Source organism: Piliocolobus tephrosceles, chromosome 16 (assembly GCF_002776525.5).
Source record: "Piliocolobus tephrosceles isolate RC106 chromosome 16, ASM277652v3, whole genome shotgun sequence".
NCBI lineage: Eukaryota > Metazoa > Chordata > Mammalia > Primates > Cercopithecidae > Piliocolobus > Piliocolobus tephrosceles.
In genome coordinates, this window is record NC_045449.1 from 48,216,699 (window position 1) to 48,235,476 (window position 18,778).

The 18,778-nt window shown below is 43.9% G+C and overlaps 1 protein-coding gene across 4 annotated transcripts in view; it reads right to left on the bottom strand.

Moving 5' to 3' along the window:
- Nucleotides 1-18,778, bottom strand: part of FBXL20 (F-box and leucine rich repeat protein 20) — a 157,134-nt gene that overhangs the window by 132,580 nt on the left and 5,776 nt on the right. The gene's annotated exons all lie outside the window — the stretch shown is intronic.

Here is an 18,778-nt window from a genome sequence, read left to right on the forward strand (position 1 = left end):
TAAGCAGCATAGGCCGGACGCGGTGGCTCAAGCCTGTAATCCCAGCACTTTGGGAGGCCGAGACGGGTGGATCACGAGGTCAGGAGATCGACCTGGTCTACACGGTGAAACCCCGTCTCTACTAAAAATACAAAAAACTAGCCGGGCGAGATGGCGGGCGCCTGTAGTCCCAGCTACTCGGGAGGCTGAGGCAGGAGAATGGCCTAAACCCGGGAGGCGGAGCTTGTAGTGAGCCGAGATCGCGCCACTGTACTCCAGCCTGGGCGACAGAGCGAGACAAGACTCCGTCTCAAAAAAAAAAAAAAAAAATAAGCAGCATATAAAAAAAGTGACGAGGAGAAGACATGGCCCAAGTAGTTGTTGCGGCCACTCTTCTGCAAAACAAAAACTATAAATTGAGAAATACATTTACTTTTGTATAACTGGAGGTCAAGATCAAATATTGGAGCTCCTCAGAAACCTCCAATCAAACATGTACTCAGAGGTGACATCAGTGAAAATGCTACAATAAGAAACAAACGAAAAAAATTTCACCCCTCCATAAAAACAACAACAACAACAAAACTGGCAAAAATCAAATATTTACAGTTAGATAGAAGATACAAGTTATAATGTTCCATAGCAGAATAGGATGACTATAGCTGGCAAGGATGTATTGTGTATTTCTAAGTAGATAGAAGAGAAGACTTGAAATGTTCCCAACACATACAAATGATAAGTACTTAAGGTGATGGATACCCCAAGTACCCTGACTTGATCATTACACATTTTATGCCTATAATACTTACATGTACCCCACAAATAAGTAAATATTACCTATCAATTTTGAAAAATCAAATTTTTTTGAACTTTAAAAATTAACCAACTCTTGCAATAACCCAAGGAGTCTTCATTCAAGAAAAACGGCTGAATCTCAGTAAGACTAGAGGTTTGTGTCATTTTAATTTACCCCAAATGCGTCTGTTGGCAGTAACCTTAAAAATAACATCTGTGGCCGGGCGTGGTGGCTCACGCCTGTAATCCCAGCACTTTGGGAGGCCAAGGCGGGCAGATCACGAGGTCAGGAGTTTGAGACCCGCGTGACCAACATAGTGAAACTTCGTGTCTACTAAAAATACAAAAAATTAGATGGGCGTGGTGGCGGGCGCCTGTAATCCTGGCTACTTGGGAAGCTGAGGCAGCAGAAGAGCTTGAACCCAAGAAGCAGAGGTTGCAGTGAGCCAAGATTGCGCCACTGCACTCCAGCCTGGGCAACAGTGTGAGACTCCATCTCAAAAAATGAAATGAAATGAAATGAAATAAAATAAAATAAAATAAAATAAAATAAAATAATAACATCTGATATTGCTGGTAACTGAGGGAAAGGAACAGATCTGATTTCCAAAGAACTGTAATGATTTGTTTTAACCTGTCTGGTGCTCCCTGGAAAACCAGCTCAAAAGGTTTGTCTTTACATTGTCTGACTCAGAACTGGCCTACTGCTAAAGTAGGTACCCTGCATTTGTCAAAAACATTTACAGACAAATGTTTTAGTCACTGCTGACTGAGGGACAGATAATAAACTAACCAAAAAGCTTAAAAGAGAGGAAAAAAGCCAGGGAAACGTATATCCATAAGGGCATTGGTAAGCTCTGATAATATTCATGAGAGTCAGAAGGCCACATTCATGCCCAGGGTTGTGCACGTGCTCAGGAAAGACCTGAGAAGGCCCAGAGTTCTCACCTCCAGTTGATCTTGAGGATTTGCAGAAGTAGGAAGTTAAAGACTAAGCCAGAGTTGTAAACTGGCCGTGTGTTCAAAGTATGCCCCTACACAAACCCCTTCAGCAAAGACTAGGAGAATCTGTGGTTCTAGGCATTAAGAAATTTCTGTACAGTCATTAGCTGACCACTAAGCTAATGGAACAGAGACTTTAACCCAGGTGCAGTGGCTCATGCATGTAATCCTAGCACTTTGGGAGATCAAGGCAGGAGGATTGCTTGAGACCAGCCTGTGCAACATAGTGAGACCCTGTCTCTACAAAAATAGGAATGTGAGCCAGGCACTGAAACCACCCTTGCAAAATTATGACGAGACAGTGAAAGAGATCTAACTTAACCGATTCCATCTTGCTTCTAACCTCCAAGCTGTCCTTGTTCATTTCTGGGCTGAACTAACTTTAAGATAAACTGAGTTTATAGTTTAAAACAAAGACCGTAACAGCCCGTTCCCAGAACAGACCTCCTTCTTGCGTGGGGACTAGATTGCCTCTGTAGCGCTAACATTAGCCACAAGATTAGGAATGATGGTTTAGGAGTCATGCAGCTGGAGGTTACAAGAGTCTGACCCTTCCTAAACTGCTCCTAAGATCTGTGCTTGAGATATTTTGCAGACCCTGCACTTGATGGATCAGCTGGCACCACCCAGATCGATTAACTGGCTCATCTGATCTTGTGGCCCCCACCCAGGAACTGACTCAGTGCAAGAAGACAGCTTCAACTCCCTATGATTTCATCCCTGACCAATCAGCACTCCTGGCTCACTGATTTCCCCCCACCCACCAAATTGTCCTTAAAAACTCTGATCCCCAAATGCTCGGGGAGACTGATTTGAGTAATAAAACTCCCATCTCCCGCACAGCTGGCTCTGCGTAAATTATTCTTTCTCTATTGCAATTCCTGTCTTGATAGATCGGCTCTATCTAGGCAGCGGGCAAAGTGAACTCCTTGAGCAGTTACAGCATGCTGGCACATGCCTGTACTCCTAGCTACGCAGGAGGATGAGGTGGTAGGATGGCTTGCGCCTGGGAGTTTGAGGCTTTGGTGAACTGTGATTGCACCACTGCACTCTAGCCTGGGCAACAGAACAAGACCCTGTCCTCCACCACCTACCACCCCCACCATCGAAAAAGGACAGAGATTTTATTTTATTTACTTATTTTTTATTTTTTAATTTTACTTATTTATTTTTTTGAGATGGAGTCTCGCTCTGTCTACTAGGCTGGAGTGCAAAGGCGTGCTCTCAGCTCACTGCAACCTCCGCCTCCCGGGTTCACGCCATTCTCCTGCCTCAGCCTCCTGAGTAGCTGGGACTACAGGCGCCTGCCACCATGCCCAGCTAATTTTTTGTATTTTTAGTAAAGACGGGGCTTCACCGTGTTAGCCAGGATGGTTTTGATCTCCTAACTTCGTGATCCGTCCACCTCGGCCTCCCAAAGTGTTGGGATTACAGGCGTGAGCCACCGCGTCCGGCTGTTTTTTTATTTTTATTTATTTATTTTGAGACGGAGTCTCACTCTGTCGCCCAGGCTGCAGTGCAGTGGTGCCATCTCTGCTCACTACAAGCTCCGCCTCCCGGGTTCACGCCATTCTCCTGCCTCAGCCTCCAGAGTAGCTGGAACTACAGGCGCCCACCACCACACCCAGCTAATTTTTTGTATTTTTAGTAGAGACGGGGTTTCACTGTGTTGGCCAGGCTGGTCTCAAACTGCTGACCTCAGGTGATCCGCCTGCCTCGGTCTCCCAAAGTGCTGGGATTACAGGCGTGAGCCACCACGCCCGGTCATAGGATGGCTATAATTTTTTTAAAAAGAAAATAGGCCAGGCACAGCCGCTCATGCCTGTAATCCCAGCACTTTGGGAGGCCTAGGCAGGCGGATCACCTGAGGTCAGGAGTTCAAGACCAGCGTGACCAACATGAAGAAACCCCGTTTCTACTAAAAATACAAAATTAGCTGGGGTGGTGGCGCATGCCTATAATCCCAGCTACTTGGGAGGCTGAGGCAGAAGAATTGCTTCAACCTAGGAGGCGGAGGTTGTGGTGATCCAAGATCGCGCTATTGCACTCCAGCCTGGACAGGAAGAGTGAAACTCTGTCTCAAAACAAATAAATAAATAAAATAAAATTTAAAAATAATAAAAAAGGAAAATAACAGTTGTTGGCAGGATATGGAGAAACTTGAGCCCTTGTACACTGCTGCTGGAAATATACAATGCTGTAACTGCTGTAGGAAACACTTTGGTGATTCCTTAAAAAGTCAGATATAGAAATTCTAACTTTGGGAGGCTAAGGCGAGGGGATCGCCTCAGTTTGAGAGGCCAGCAGTTCGAGAACCAGCCTGGGCAACATAGCAAGACCCCATCCTTTGGTGGGGGTGGAACTGGCCAGGCACAGTGGCTTACACCTGTAATCCCACTTTGGGAGGTCAAGGCAGGAGGATCACTTGAGATCAGGAGTTTGAGACCAGCCTGGGCAACACAGCAAAACTTCGTATCTACTAAAAATAAAAAAAATTAGCTGGGCAAGGTGGTACACATCTGCCACTTAGCTACTTGGGAGCCTGAGGTGGAAGGATCCCTTGAGCCTCAGGAGTTCGAGGCTACAGTGATCTATGATTGTGCCACTGCAATCCAGCCTGGACAACAGATCAAGACCCTATCTCAAATAAATAAAATAACATAAAATAAATAAGTACATAAAATATTTAATAATTAGCTGGGTGTGGTGGTGTGTGCCTATGGTCCCAGTTACTCAGGAGGCTGAAGTGGGAGGATCACTTGAGCCCAGGAGGTCAAGGCTACAGTGAGCCATGATCGCACCATGGCACTCCAGCCTGAGTTGACAGAGTGAGACCCTGTCTCAACAAAAAAATTAGAAATAAATATATATATATATAGAAGTTCTACTTTCAAAAGATATCTAGAATCCAATTACTTCTCCCCGTCTCTACTATAATCAACTTGATGCAAAATATTAATATCTCCTTTCTCATTTATTGCAAGAGCTAAGAACACTGGTTACAACATCAGAGTCTACACAAAACAAGAATGATACTCAATATGAGTTATATCACGTTCCTCTTCTGCTGAAAACAGAACACAATTCAAAAACATATCTATGAATGTATGGTTTACTTTGTCAGAATAAAATTCAGAGCTTAAAATGGATTAGAAGGCCATTCACTATCTGCCTTGCTCTCTAACCACCACCCTGTTCCCAATTCCCACCAATAACTCGGACGTCATCCCTACCACTGTTCTCCAACTTCACTATGATCTGACCACAGTAACCTACCACTGTTCTTAGAGTACATCAAAGACACTACAACTTTTGTTTTTGCACTTACTATCCTTTGGCTATAATGATCTTTCCTCTGATAACCACACACCTTGCTTCATTTCATTAACTCTGCTCAAATGTTACCTTAATAATGAGGTCTCCTTTACCATTCTCTATAAAATGTGAACCATGCCCAGCTCCCTTCCCCCTTTTCCTGCCCTTTATTTTGTCCATCACTATCATTAACATCTGGTATATTATTATTATTTTTTTTTTTTTGAGACGGAGTCTCACTCTGTCACCCAGGCTGGAGTGCAGTGGTGCGATCTCAGCTCACTGCAAGCTCCACCTCCCAGGTTCGTGCCATTCTCCTGCCTCAGCCTCCTGAGTAGCTGGGACTACAGGTACCTGCCACCACCATCTGGCATATTATTTACGTTTTTATATTGTCAATCTCCCCTCACTAGATTTTAAACTCCATTAGAGCAGGACTTTGTTTTGTCCACTTTTATACCCTCAGCATCTATAAGAATATCAGACATGTAAAAAGTGCACCAAAAATATTTGCTGACTGAATTAGTGATGAGCAAAATGTAACAGAAAAAGGTAAAACTCACCTCTACTACCATTAAAAACTATAGAAATAAAACTAGCAGGCCAGGCGTGGTGGCTCACACCTGTAATCCCAGTACTTTGGGAGGTAGAGGCAGGTGGATTGCCTAAGGTCAGGAGTTCGAGAGCAGCCTGACCAACGTGGTGAAACCTTGTCTCTACTAAAAATACAAAAACTAGCAGGGCGTGGTGGCCAGCGCCTGTAATCCCAGCTAGTCAGGAAGCTGAAGCAGATTTGCTTCAAGCCAGGAGGCAGGGGTTGCAGTGAGCTGAGATCACGCCATGGCACTCCAGCCTGGGCAGTAAGAGTGAAACTCTGTCTCAAAAAAAAAAAAAAAAGTTGCTAATAAAAGCTAAATAACAGAATAAAAGGCCAGGCACAGTGGCTCATGCATGTAATTCTAGAACTTTGGGAGGCTGAGGCAAGAAGACTGCTTGAGCGTATGAGTTAGAGACCAGCCTGAGCAACAGCTAGAAACCCCATCTCTACAAAAAATACAAAACATTAGCCGGGTGTGGTGGCATACACCTGTGGTCCCAGCTACTCAGGAGGCTGAGACAGGAGGATCACTTGAGCCTAAGAGGCAGAGGTTGCAGTGAGACGAGATCATGCCACTGCACTCCAGCCTGGGTAACAAAGTGAGACTCTGTCTCAAAAAAAAAAAAATGGCTGAATAAGGCCTGGCGTGTAGCTCATGGCTATAATCCCAATATTGTGGGAGGCCGAGGCAGGCAGATAACTTAAGCCCAGGAGTTTCAGACCAGCCTGGCAACATGGTGAAATCCCGTCTCTACAAAGAAATACAAAAATCAGCTGGGTATGGTGGTTGACACTTTAGTCTTGGCTACTCGGGGGGCTGAGGTGGGAAGATTACCAGAGCGGTGGAGAGATTTAGGCTGTAGTGAGCCATGATTGCACCACTGCACTCCAGCGTGGGTGACAGAGCAAGACTCTCTCTGCAGGGGAAAAAAAAAAAAGGTCAGGCACAGTGGCTCATGCCTGTAATCCCAGCACTTTGGGAAGCCGAGAAGCAGAGATCACGAAGTCAAGAGATCAAGACCATCCTGGCCAACATAGTGAAACCCCGTCTTTACTAAAAACACAAAAATTAGCTAGGAGTGTTGGTGTACGCCTGTAATCGCTGCTACTTGAGAGGCTGCGGCAGGAGAATCACTTGAACCTGAGAAGCGGAGGTTGCAGTGAGCCGAGATCATGACACTGCACTCCACTCCAGCCTGGGGCCTGGGTAACAGAGTGAGACTCCATTTCAACAAAAAATAAATAAATAAAATGGATACATAATTCATAAAAGGATACATAATACACAATTAACCATGGTTGCTGCTGGGGCACAGTGACACACAATGGCTCACACCTGTAATCCCAATTAGCTATGCATGGTGGCGCATGCCTGTAGTCTCAGCTACTTGGAAGACTGAGGTGGGAGGACTGCTTGAGCCTAGGAGGCTGCAGTGAGCTATGATGGTGCCACTGCACTCCAGACTAGGCAACACTATGAGACTCTCTCTCTAGAAACACACACGCACACACACACACACAAGCTATGATGTTGTCACTGTACTCCAGACTGGGCAACACTGTGAGACCCTGTCTCTAGAAACACACACACACACACACACACAAATGGTTAGCTCTGGGAAATGAGGTGGGGAGAAGAAAGACTTACTTTTCTTTTAAACTCACTTTAAGATAAATAGAAAATTGTATTTTAACTTCCCTTCCCAGCACAAATACTAAAGCAACAATTTAACCTCCATTTCCAGTCTGAAATTAAACCATAGGCCTATTCCTATAACTGTCTTATTTTAGTAAAACAGAAGTGGGTGGAAGAAAGATATGTCACTGAAACACATGAAACTGAGAGACTTGAGTCTACTGTAAGAACAGCCAAGGAGGTTGATGCTCAAGTTTCCTTAACTAAAATAATGGTAACAATTCACAGAGATTGTGCAGTTCAACTCAGCTGCAGTGAATGAAAGCTACAAGAAAGTTTACTGAACCAGTTCTCCATTAAATTTTGCTTAGGCAGCCAGGCGCAGTGGCTCATGTCTGTAATCCCAGCACTTTGGGAGGCCAAGGCAGGCAGATCACGAGGTCAAGAGATCGAGACCATCCTGGCCAACATGATGAAATCCCGTCTCCACTAAAAATACAAAAATTAGTTGGGCATGGTGGTGCGTGCCTGTAGTCCCAGCTACTCGGGAGGCTGAGGCAGAAGCATCGTTTGAACCCGGGAGGCAGAGGTTGCAGTGAGCCAAGATCGTGCCACTGTTCTCCAGCCTGGCAACAGAGATTCCGTCTCAAAACAAAACAAAACAAAACAAAACAAAACAAAACAAAACAAAACAAAAACTCATCAGTCCTGCCGGGCACGGTGGCTCACACCTGTAATCCCAGCACTTTGGGAGGCCAAAGTGGACAGATCAAGAGGACAGGAGATCAAGACTATCCTGGCTAACACAGTGAAACCCAGTGGCATGCGCCTGTAGTCCCAGCCACTCTGGAGGCTGAGGCAGGAGAATCGCTTAAGCCCGGGAAGCAGAGGCTGCAGTGAGCCGAGATCGCGCCACTGCACTCTAGCCTGGGGGACAGAGTAAGACTCTGTCTCGAACAGAAAAAAAAAAAAATTAAAAACAAATCAGTCTAGGGATGGGTGAGGTGACTCTCTCCTGTAATCTGAACACTTTGGGAGGCCAGGGCAGGCGGATGACTTGTGGTCAGGAGTTCGAGACCAGCCTGAGCAACATGGTGAAACTGAGTCTCTACAAAAAATATAAAATTTAGCTGGAAGTGGTAGCGTGCACCTCTAATTCCAGCTACTCAAGAGGCTGAGGCACAAAAATCGCTTCAACCCGGGAGGCGGAGGTTGCAGCGAGTTGAGATCACATCACTGTACTCCAGCCTGGGTGACTGAGTGAGACTCCATCTCCAAAAAAAAATAGAAAAAAATATATATACATACACACACACACACACACACACATATATATATATATTATTTTTTTTTTTGCTTAGACTTCAATCTTATTTCCATTTTTGAAGAGTACCATTAGCATGAAGCATAGTAACTATCTACAAGTACTATGTGACTGGTTAGGAACTTTCAACCTAAATGTGTATCCACTTGTAACTCCACAAAAGAACACTATTTCCAATAAAGATTATGTGGAGCACATATATTCTCTCCTACTTCCCAGACTGATATTGCATTGAACCCTGTGCTTTCCTGTTCTTAACTCACCTCTGAAGAAATACTGTTTCTAGGAATACTGACCAAACATCAGCCATCTGACAACAGCCAGAACATGTAAAGAAAAGAATAAAACTGTATGCTCACGAGGTATGTAGTACAGGTGTACCCTGACTTACGATGGTTTAACTTAAGATTTTTTGACGTTACAATGGTGTACACGTAATATGCATCAGAAGAAACTGCAATGAGTAAACGTACAACCATTCTGTTTTTCACTTTCTGTAATCATTAAGTTACATGCGATATTTAACATTTTTATTATAAAATCAGCTTTGTGTTAGATAATTTTACCCAACTGCAGACTAATGGATTCTGAGCATGCTTAAGGTAGGTGAGGCTAATCTATGATGTTTGGTAGGTTAGGTGTATTAATTGCATTGTCTTTTTTTTTTTTTTTTTTAAGACAAAGTCTCGCTCTTGTCCCCCAGGCTGGAGGGCAATGGTGCAACCTCAGCTTGCTGTAACCTCTGCCTCCCGGGTTCAAGCGATTCTCCTGCCTCAGCCTCCCGAGCAGCTGGGATTACAGGCACCTGCCACCACACCTGGCTAATTTTTGTATTTTAGTAGAGATGGGGTTTCACAATGTTGGCCAGGCTGGTCTCGAACTTCTGACCTCAGGTGATCTAGCCGCCTCAGCCTCCCAAAGGGCTGGGATTACAGGCGTGAGCCACAGCACCCAGTCCCTTTTTTTTTTTTTTGAGACAACGTCTCACTCTGTCATACAGGCTGGAGTGGAGTAGAGTGGCATGATCTTAGCTCACTACAACCTCCACTTCCTGGACTCAAGCAATCCTTCTACCTCACCCTCCCAAGTAGTTGGGACTACAGGTGTGCACCAACATGCCCAGCTAATTTTTAAATTTTTTGTAGACATGAAGTCTCACTATATTGCCCAAGCTGGTCTTAAACTCTAGGCTCAAGCGATCCTCCCACCTTGGTCTTGCAAAGTGCCGGGGTTACAGGCATGAGTGACTGCACCAGGTCTTAACTACTACATTTCCAACTTACGATACTTTCAATTTATTATAGGTTTATCAGGGCACAGTCCCATCTGTATTATAAAAACTAAAAAGATAATGTGATGAGTTAATTACATATTTTATTTGAATATATATTTGACGGTCGTTAGAAGGATCAGCGAGTTCTCGACCACAACTTCAGAACACCATTTATTGAGATCATTTATAATGCAAATTTCACATTATTGAAATAATAAGTAATTTAAATGCTTGAGAAAATGGTATTATTTTTTCTTGGTATTCTTTCTATATTAAAAACTTATTTTGACCAGGCATGGTGGCTCACACCTGTAATCCCAGCACTTTGGGAGACCAAGGCAGGCAGATTGCTTAAGCTCAGGAGTTTGAGACCAGCCTGACCAACATGACAAAATCCCATTTCTACCAAAAATGCAAAAAAAATAGCTGGGCATGGTGGCACACGACTGTAATTCCAGCTACTCGGGAAGCTGAGGCACAAGAATCACTTGAGCCTGGGAGGTGGAGGTTGCAGTGATCCAAGATTGCACTGCAGCCTCCAGACTGTGCTCCAGCCCAGGCAACAGAACAAGAACCTGTCTCAAAAAAAAAAGTTGCATTTTTTGTTGCTTAAAAAAATAAAATCTGCCTGGCACAGTAGCTCACGCCTGTAATCCCAGCACTTTGGGAGGCTGAGGTGTGTAGACTGCCCGAGGTCAGGAATTCGTCAGCCTGGCCAACATAGTGAAACCTCATCACTACTAAAAATACAAAAAATTACCTGGGCACGGTGGCAGGCGCCTGAAATCCCAGCTACTAAAGAGGCTGAAGCAGGAGAATCGCTTCAACCCAGGAGGCAGAGGTTACAGTGAGCCGAGATCACGCCATTGCACTCCAGCCCGGGCAACAAGAGTGAGACTCCGTCTCAAAAAAAAAAAATCAGATCTACATTTGAGAAGCTTCTTTTATATAACCCCAGTCAACTGTGACTAAGAATACTGAATAATAATGAAGTTTCTTATCTTCCTGCAGTTACTATTCATGATAATGTACAAAGAAAGTTATAGTATTAAAGAAAAGTTTTAACCAGTCCTAGGAGAATTCCAAGATATATCAGGTTGCTTTTCTACAAGTAGGTTGCAAAACAAAGTTGTGATAGGATTTTGTTTAACATGACCTTCTAAAATTTTCAAAAAGCTGATAAGGATGAACGTCAGGAAACAGCATTGACAACGCAGTGCTCTTTTTAAAAAATAAATGCAGGCCAGGCGCAGTGGCTCACACCTACAATCCCAGCACTTTGCGAGGCTGAGGCAGGCAGATCACAAGGTCAGCAGATTGAGACCATCCTGGCTAACGCCGAGATCGCGTCACTGCACTCCAGTCTGGGTGACAAAGCGAGACTCGGTCTCTAAATAAATAAATAAATAAATAAATAAATAAATAAATAAATAAATGCATCTTTAATGTCTGTGTTTAATCATGTCATAGCTTTACTTTCTACATATCAGAGAAGGAAGAATGACCCATTTCTAGGGGCAGGGTGGGCGTAAAAGCTGGCTGATCCAGATGTCAACTTAACAATTTGGTGCCAGATTCTCATTTTAGGAGACATTTATTCACATTTGCCTAACAATGAGTACAATAATAGCTGCAGTATAAATTCCAAACTGAAACACTACTGAATTGTTACTGTTCAACTAGATTAAAATTCATAGGCATTCCTGTTTAATAAACCCAATATAAAAAACTGAATCAGGTTGGGCACAGTGGCTCACACCTGTCATCCCAGCACTTTGGGAAGCCAAGGTCCAGGAGTTCAAGACCAGTCCAGGCAACATGGCGAAACATCATCTTTACAAAAAAATACAAAAATTGGCCAGACGTGGTGGCTCACATCTGTAATCCCAGCACTTTGGGAGGCCAAGGCAGGTGGATCACCCGAGGTCACAAGTTCAAGACCAGCCTGACCAACATGGTGAAACCCCGTCTCTAATAAAAATACAAAAATTAGCCAGGCGTGGTGGATGGCACCTGTAATCCCAGCTACCAGGGAGGCTGAGGCAGGAGAATCATTTTAACCTGGGAGGCAGAAGTTGCAGTGAGCTGAGATGGTGCCACTGCACTCCAGCCTGGGTAATAGAGCACAAGACTCCATCTAAAAAAAAAAAAAAATTAGCCAGATATGGTGGCACGCACCATGTAGTCCCAGCTACTGGGGAGACAGAGGCGGGAGGATGGCCTGGGCCCCAGAGGTCGAGGCTGCAGTGAGCCCGGATGTCGCCACTGCATTCCAACCTGGACAGATCAAGAGCCTGTCTCAAACAAACAAACAAAAACTGAATGAGATGAATAAAGAGATGATTAGTAGGCCAAGTACAGTGGCTCACGCCTGTAATCCCAGCACTTTGGGAGGCTGAGGCAGGTGGATCACGAGGTGAAGAGTTCAAGACCAGCCTGGCCAAGATGGTAAAACCCTGTCTCTACTAAAACTACAAAAATTACCCGGGCGTTGTGGTGGGCACCTGTAATCCCAGCTACTTGGGAGGCAGAGGCAGAGAACTGCTTGAACCCAGACAGAGGTTATTGAGTGGAGATGGCTCCACTGCACTCCAGCCTGTGTGACAGAGCAAGGCTCTGTTTCAAAAAAAAAAAAAAAAATTAGTTGTATCCTTCCCTCTGTAAAAAGATTTTTCCATTAAATAATAAGTTCCTCTAAAGCATTTAAAATTTATTTGCAGTTTGGTGCAGTGGCTCATTCCTGTAATCCTAGCACTTTGGGAGGTAAAGGTGGGAGGATCACTTGAGACTAGGAGGTGGAAACCAGCCTGGGCAACTAGTAAGACAACCTGTCGCAAAAAAAAAAAAAAAGAAAAAGAATGAAGCAGAAGAAGGAGAAGATGAGAAGGAGAAGAAGAAGAAAAAAAGAAGCAGGAATCGAAAGCAGCATATAGGATAATATTACAAAGTCTAACTGGCTTTTCTTCAATAGCAAATGTAAGCAAAGAAATCTAAGAACATTGGCAATAAACTGACTATCTAATCTCTCTCCAGAGAATCACAGTATTTCCATGCTAGACGGAAACAGAGTTGAGACAATGTAGGTCCAGAGAGGTAACTTACCCAAGGTCCCACAGACACCAGCAATACTAGAACTTCACTAGAATATGTATAATACACACACACAAACACACAAATTTATATAAATTATAAGAGCACATTTTGTTTAATAGTTCAGAACTAGTTCCCTTCATAAAATCCTGATGACATCACCTTAAAGCTGTTATTGCTCCGTTATTGTCTCCTTATCCAAATTAATTTCAAAATAATAACATCAAAAGATACAGATGATCTGGTTCAAAAAAAGATGAAAAAACATTCCAACAGAGAACTCTGAAAAACCCTGCAGCTAAGATTTAAATCATTTATTTGCTACAAACCACAAATCCCTTCTCCCTTTCTTTTTGTTTTCCCCAACCATCTCTAGAAAGGGGGAAAAAAAAAAGGGCCGGGTGTAGTGGCTCACGCCTGTAATCCCAGCACTTTGGGAGGCCAAGCCGGGTGGATCACAAGGCCAGGAGTTTGAGACCAGTCTGGCCAACATGGTGAAATCTCATCGCTACTAAAAATAGAAAAAATTAGCTGGGTGTGGTGGTGTGGTAATCGTAGCTATCGGAGGCTGAGGCAGGAGAATCCCATGAAACCAGGAGGTGGGGGTTGAAGTGAGCCAGGATCACGCCATTGCACTCCAGCCTGGGCGACACTGTGAGACTAAGCAGAAAAAAATTAAAAAAGGAAAAAAAAAAAAAAACAGCCAGGTGCGGTGGCTCATGCCTATAACCCCAGCACTTTGGGAGGCCAAGGCAGGTGGATCACCTGAGGTCAGGAGTTCGAGACCAGCCTGGCCAACATGGTGAAACCTCATATCTACTAAAAATACAAAAATTAATCGGGGATCATGGCGCGTGCCTGTAGTTTCGGCTACTCAGCAGGCTGAGGCACCAGAATCACTTGAATCCGGGAGGCAGAGGTTGCAGTGAGCGAAGATCACTGCAGCCCAGCCAGGGCGACAGAGTGAGATTCTGCCAAAAAAAAAAATAAAAACCAAAACTGGTTATTTTTCAATAACTGCAGTTCAGTTTACAGTGTGTTGGCTCTGGCTTTTCTTGGACCTATAAAAAAAAAAGGGCAGCACGTACAAAAAAGGCTCTACATTTAAGAACCTATCCTAATAGAAAAATTTCAGTTTCATTTTTGCCTTCCTGCCACATATAATTCCTCACTCTGCAGATACTAAAGCAAACATGAAGAGCCCACAATAGCCACACCTAAGGTATCTTTTATTACTGCAAATTAAAAGTAAAACTGAGGCTGGGCCAGGTGGCTCACACCTGTAATCTCAGCACTTTGGGAGGCCGAGGCAGGTGGATAACTTGAGGTCAGAAGTTCGAGACCAGCCTGACCAACATGGTGAAATCTCAATTCTATTAAAAAAATGTAAAATTTGCCAGGCGTGGCGGTGCATGCCTATAATCCCAGCTACCTGGGAGGTTGAGGCAGGAGAACCGCTTGAACCTGGGAGGCAGAGGTGGCAGTGAGCCAGGACTGTGCCATTGTACTCCAGCCTAGACAACAAGAGTGAAACTCCATCTCAAAAAAAAAATAAATAGGCCAGCGCGGTGGCTCATGCCTGTACTCCCAGCACTTTGGGAAGCCAAGGCGGGCAGATCATCTGAGGTCAGGAGTTTGAGACCAGCCTGCCCAACATGGCAAAACCCTGTCTCTACTAAAAATAAAAAAATTAGTTGGGCATTGTGGCGGGCGCCTGTAATCCCAGCTACTTGGGAGGCTGAGCCAGGAGAATCACTTGTACCTGGGAGGCGGAGGTTGCAGTGAGCTGAGATCGCACCATTGCACTCCAGTCTGGACAAGAAGAATGAAACTCTTGTCTCAGGGAAAATAAATAAATAAATAAACAAACAAACAAATAATAAATAAATAAATAAACTGAGAATGCTTCCCCAGTTTTCACTTTGAAATGTATTCTCCACTTGATCAGAAAGTCATACCAGCAAACACCACAGTGGTTACTATATCTGATTAAGTTTGGGCCAGGATTTTATATATATATTGCTGACCTTCACTTCCATTTATGGAAGTGTTAGATATAATTTCTGTCTTAGCACCAAAGTAAAGCCTAAGATCAACTTAATTACCCACTTACATGGAATTGGATTTCCTTTTTTGTTTTGACCAGAAATTCCTGGGATCAAGGACAAAAATGATATATAAATTCATTGTATTTCCACCTGACTACAACTGTTAGATAAGAGGCATATTAAAAGAGTATCACAAAATCAGTTTGATGATACATGATTAGGGAATAAGTAGGTTACTTACTTAGAGCTATAACTCACATGCCTAATAAAAATTATTTAATCTTTACTAAATACCCAATAAAATCATTATTTTAAAAGAAACAGGCCGGGCATGGTGGTTCACGCCTGTAATTCCAGCACTTTGGGAGGCTGAGGTTGGCGGATCACGAGGTCAGGAGATCGAGACCACCCCGACTAACATGGTGAAACCCTGTCTCTACTAAAAAATACAAAAAAATTAGCCGGACATGGTGGCGGGCACCTGTAATCCCAGCTTCTTGGGAGGCTGAGGCAGGAGAATGGTGTGAACCCGGGAACCAGAGCTTGCAGTGAGCTGAGACTGCGCCACAACACTCCAGCCTGGGCGACAGAGCAAGACTCCATCTCAAAAAAAAAAAACAAGAGAAACAATCTTCAAAAGCTAATGCAAATTTGGTTTGGATTTATCATATTAAATACATAACTTTGTTTTTTATAAAAGTTATACAACTAAGGCAAGACGAATTGAGCACAAATACTATTGCACAGTTCAACATCACCACCTATTGTTAGTTGCTGTTAAGTAAAAATGTTTTATATATCTAATGGATCCAACTACATTAAGACATAAAACTGTAAAACCACAGCTGGATGCCTTGGCTTTTCTGAGTCAATATTTGGATGAGAGGGGTCTGATCTAAGAATTCGCTTAGTCTCACTAAGTCTGGAAGATCAAGTAGGAAAACAGTGTAAAGACAACTATGCACAAGTAGCTAAATTTGGTCACTTCAAGGGCATTCTTTCTACTCCCTCCCTCCTTTGGATTTTCCCGGTGTCATGGAATATTTTATTTTGAACATCTAAAAATACCTTTCCAAAAACCACAGTACTAGTTAGATTACTGAAACTTTTTTTTTTTTTTGAGACAGAGTCTCACTCTGTCGCCCAAGCTGGAGTGCAGTGGCGCGATCTCGGCTCACTGTAAGCGCCACCTCCCGGGTTCACACCATTAACCTGCCTCAGCCTCCCAAGTAGCTGGGACTACAGGCACCCACCACTATGCCCGGCTAATTTTTTTTTTTTTTTTTTTTTGTATTTTTAGTAGAGACGGGGTTTCACCGTGTTAGCCAGGATGGTCTCGAACTCCTGACCTCGTGATCAGCCCACCTCAGCCTCCCAAAGTGCTGAGATTACAGAGTTTTTGCTTTTTTATTTTTTAAGACGGAATCTCACTCTGTCACCCAGGCTGAAGTGCAGTGTCACAATTTCAGCTCACTGCCGGGCGCGGTGGCTCAAGCCTGTAATCCCAGCACTTTGGGAGGCCGAGACGGGCGGATCACGAGGTCAGGAGATCGAGACCATCCTGACTATCACGGTGAAACCCCGTCTCTACTAAAAAAATACAAAAACTAGCCGGGCGAGGTGGTGGGCGCCTGTAGTCCCAGCTACTCGGGAGGCTGAGGCAGGAGAATGGCGTAAACCCAGGAGGCGGAGCTTGCAGTGAGCTGAGATCCGGCCACCGCACTCCAGTCCGGGCGACAGAGCAAGACTCCGCCTCAAAAAAAAAAAAAAAAAAAAAAAAAAACAATTTCAGCTCACTGCAACTTTCACCTCCCCGGTTCAAGTGATTCTCCCACCTCAGCCTTCTGAGTAGCTGAAATTACAGGCGTCCGCCACTACACATGTCTAATTTTTGTAATTTTAGTAGAGACGGGGTTTCACCATGTTGGCCAGGCTGGTCTTGAACTCCTGACCTCAAGTGATCCGCCCATCTTGGCCTCCCAAAGTGCTGGGATTACAAGCCCGAGCCACAGTGCCCAGCCAGATACTGCACCCAGTGAGATACTGAATTTTTTAATTCAGTTTCCCGTATGTTACCAGTTGAGAAACAGTAACCTAAGGAGCAGGAATGAGATCCTTGGCCTATAAGCAAGCACTTATAAATTTACAAGAAAAATGAAATAAAGATTTGAAAACAGACAATTCTGGGAATGAAAAGAGATAGATTTTTTTTAATTAGGATTAAAAAGCATCATCAACATTAACAGTTAAAACTGACAAATGACCTGAACCATAAGAAGACTTTAAAAGTGTGACCACTTGTAGGCCGGGCGTGGTGGCTCACACCTGTAATCCCAGCACTTTGGGAGGCCAAGGCGGGCAGATCGCTTGAGGTCAGAAGTTCTAGACCAGCCTGGCCAACATGGCAAAACCCTGTCTCTACTAAAAACACAAAAATTAGCCAGGCGTGGTGGCACGCCCCTGTAATCCCAGCTACTCAGGAGGCTGAGGCAGAAGAATCGCCTGAACCTGGGAGGTGGAGATTGCAGTGAGCCAAGATCATGCCACTACACTCCAGCCTGGGCAACACAGTGAGACTCTGTCTCAAAAATAAATAAATAAAAGGTAAAAGGACCCATGATTATGCAATAAAGAAACATCAATAACACTGTTCAAAAAGGACAGATTGAATGGGTCCAAAATGCCCAGGCCTTTGATATATATTTTCTATAAGTTAGATAATTGCTTTCAAACCAATTGCTAGAGTGTAAAAAACAAAATTCTTTAGTTTTACCAGTACTCAATCCCATTGCAAGGGTTTTCAAAAGAAACAAATTACTGTCACCCACTGGAAAAATATATACCATTTTCACACGCACCAATTTGGAAATATGGCTATTTTCTATGCACAATGTTCTTTAAATTAGACAATAAAAGTTTTAATGGATAAAAACGTCTTTATTTCAGCGTTAACAGTGTATTCTGAGACTGAGCCTACAAACTTAAATATTATAGTGGCTGTTTCAGAAAAAATGGCCAGGGAAATATGATCCTCTGCTTTTATTCAAAAATCACAGATTCACAGGATTCCAGAAAAAAGGTACCTTAGTGATTGATTCTAATTCCCTTGCTTTACAGAAGAGGGAAATCACCAAGCTAGAAAAGTAAAAAGAATGACCAGGCCGGGTGTCGTGGCTCACCTCTTGTAATCCCAGCACTTTGGGAGGTGTATCACCTGAGGTCAGTAGTTCAAGACCAGCCTGACCAATATGGCAAAACCCCATCTCTACTAAAAATACAAAAATTAGCTAAGCATGGTGGTGGGTGCCTGTAATCCCAGCTACTCGGGAGGCTGAGGCAGGAGAATCCCTTGAACCCGGGGGTTGCAGTGAGCCAAGACTGCACTATTGCACTCCAGTCTGGGAGACAAAAGTGAAACTCCGACTCAAAAAAAAAAAAAAGAAAAAGAAATGACCAAGGTTACAGTTAGTTGCTGGCAAAAATTTAAGATTAATATCCAGGTCTTGCTGGGCGTGGTGGCTCACACCTGTAATCTCAGCACTTTGGGAGGCCGAGGCGGGCGGATCATGAGGTCAGGAGATTGAGACTATCCTGGCTAACACGGTGAAACCCGTCTCTACTAAAAATATTTAAAAAATTAGCCGGGCATGGTGGTGGGCGCCTGTAGTCCCAGCTACTCAGGAGGCTGAGGCAGGAGAATGCTGTGAACCCAGGAGGC